Source organism: Amblyomma americanum, chromosome 2, assembly GCF_052857255.1.
Source record: "Amblyomma americanum isolate KBUSLIRL-KWMA chromosome 2, ASM5285725v1, whole genome shotgun sequence".
Lineage (NCBI taxonomy): Eukaryota > Metazoa > Arthropoda > Arachnida > Ixodida > Ixodidae > Amblyomma > Amblyomma americanum.
The window spans coordinates 122186683-122189776 of record NC_135498.1 but is presented as its reverse complement, the minus strand read 5'-3'; positions in this window follow the sequence as shown (position 1 = coordinate 122189776).

Genomic DNA, 3094 nt, shown 5'->3' with positions numbered 1-3094 from the left:
GAACGCGTAAGTATCGTTAAGAGTGTAATGGCATAGCGTTGCTAACTATGCAGCATGAGGTGGTCGCATAAAGCCCCTAAGCTATCGCACTGAACGAACATTCCTCAGTGATTGAGGGGCAGCGGTTCGAGTCCTAGCTCGGCTGTTTTTTTTTTCAGCGTGATTGTTTTTCTTTCTTTAGAGGCACTACGAAATGGTGGTGGAATAATGTCACTACCCTGGAGACCAATGAGACATTGTGTAGTGACGTCATCACTAATGCACTCTGGGGTCGTTGTGCAGTGCTTTAATTACCCGTGCGAGGTCATGTGGATGTGACGTCACTACCCTCTGGACCAATCGGGACTTTCTCAACACAAAGCGGATGCCGGGTTTTTCGCTGAGCGGGACTTTCAACGCGGCCGCGATAGAACTGTGATGTAGTTAATGGGCACATGTCAGCTCATTAGCTACGGACATTGAGCATGGACACACACACACAAAGCAGAAATGTAAACGAGGACGTCGACGGAAGCGGCATGAAAATGAGTAGCAGCATGGAAAACATTCGTCTTGCGTCTCAGTCCAGCGATGGTATTTCCTTCCCTTACGGCGCGGTTCAGGTGTCCAACGATATAAGAGACAGATACTGCGCCATTTCCTTTCCCAAAAAAAAAACAATTAATATTAATATTATTATTATTATTATTATTATTATTATTATTATTATTATTATTATTATTATTATTATTATTATTATTATTATTATTATTATTATTATTATTATTATTATTATGGTAATGGTAGCGTCGGCTGGTGAGGTAGGTGTTCAGTGGCGAAGCTGTTAAAGGTACTGCGGCGGCTCGGAAGGTGAGCATCAGTTGCGGGGCCTGCAGCCGTGCGATGTGCCGTGGAGTCGGAAAGTGCCGGGTGGCTGGCAGCGAGGATTCGGGTGGAAGGTGGCGTGGTGCTGTGCAGGAGGCCAGTCCGCGTACGTAGGAGGCCGGGCGGCCCTGGCGAGCTGGTCTTGAAAGTCGAGCCCCGAGAATATGCGTCCCGGAAGAGTGACACAAAGCAAAAACCACGCTCGTACCGAGCTCTGACCAACTGCTCGCCTTCGGACGCTCACGCGCACTTGGTCTCTGGCGGAGTGGCACATATCCACTGTGGGGGATTGGCCAGGGTTCCTTGCATATTGAAACAATAGTGACACATTTTATGCAGCTAAGGTAGACGTGGGTTAAATTCTGTGTTAAAGTAAGTAATTTTAAATATTTAACCAACAAAGGAATCTCTCTGGCGAAATGATATAGTCATGAAGATAACCACACACTGTTTTTAGGACATATCCCCTGGCACTTGTCCCAAAGGACTGAAGAACCGAAATAGAAAGTGGAAGTCCTAAACAAGTGAGGGGAATCTACAGATAAGCTCTACGTTGTGAATAAACCGCCAAGAGAGGAGAAAATGATCAAGTGATTCAGTTTCTTCACGTGGTTCACAAAGATTCGGCAGAGAGAATACCGATCGACACAAATAAAGATTTAATTATGGTATTCTGAACCGCAAGAGTGTCATGGACACCTCGCCCTGCTGTGAGCTGCATAAGCGGACAATCCAACGGAACGTCGAATGCTGAAAATCCGCTGTAGCAAGGAGCGGCTCATGACTCAAGGAGTGCAGTCGCAAGAAACATAGAAAGCGTGCTGTCGTCAAATGTACAGTGTTTCGAATAAATGGAACCACACGCCCGCAAAGGGCGAGCTTTGCTAAAAAAACAGTCATAACATTATCATAAATATCTCAATGTCCAGGTGCCCCTTGAAAACGCAATCCTGTAACATGCAGTGGAATGAAAAATTTTAGGTAACGGCTCAGAAGAGCGTCCCTCGAGACTGAGCCTTCGAGCGGAGTCAGGACAGAGAGGCCATCAGCAAATATAATGACCGGAATAACATTGCAAGGGATTTTTTGTAAGGCAAACCGAGTCGCAGGAATTCAGCAAGTAATATATACGTGTAATCAGGTGCCCAAAATGAAAAACTCCAATTAAGATTCCGGGAATAAATGACAATAGCTGCTTTTTCGTTTTGCTTGGAGGCATCTGGAAAACTGCAGTATTGATAAAAAAACTGTCCTAACACTACTCTATAGGTTCGGTTTACACATTTGCAGGCAAATTCTTTGCATTTATTTAGAGGGTGTAGTCATAGTGAACAGAAGCTTCACTCCGCAGATTGTGAACCTGTACTACAGGACTGATTGTGACATATTTTCCACAGCAGAGATTCTGTGAATACAATCTGTGGGAGCTCATACCTATAGGCCTCACAGTACCAGGAAACAGAGCTCGGCTTGTCGTAAATATGGGTCTATGCAATCCTGAAATAGGATCTAAAGCTCTCAGAAAAATCCGCAGATATAGTAGCTGAAATCATGAGTTCAAATCGGGTATCTGCACATTAAAGAGCATAACAGTATTTGCCACTGTTTTTGATAGTCCATGACAAAGGCGCAGAGCGCCTTTTTCCAAAAGAATACAAGGTTGAAGCTTGTACCTTGGGCAAACATAAAAAAGAACGCAACCTAATTCAAATAGCGCGCGTACATTACATTTATCAAGAAAGAGCAAAGCGCCACGACGACGCATGCCGAATTTTTTGTGGCTGGTCCTCACCATCCTGCCAAGGGCGCGCTCACCCTTAAGCACATTTCCGCCAGCCTAACTGCGGGTCGTAGATAATACCGAGTTATTGTACCGAACCAACAAAGTCGGACCATTCTTCAAAGAGCGAAGAATGCAATGCTCTTCTTCCACTTTGCATCTTCATTCTTGTAAGCACGAGGCGCCACAATCCGCATCATCACAAAAACATTCTCGTGAGCCAGGCGGCACACACGCTTCGTGCGCGAACTGATAAGGCATCGGTATCAAATACAAAAGAGGGAACAATACCCATATCGCAAGACGGTGACCGATGTCTCGCAGCCCGCCGTGACGGGAAAGAGTAGATAGCTCCGCCCCCCGCCCCTCTCCTTCTATTCCCAGCCCTCTCCGTCTCTCGCACACACCGCTGCCCTCTACTAACTACAATGTTGATGAAGCGCTGCACAA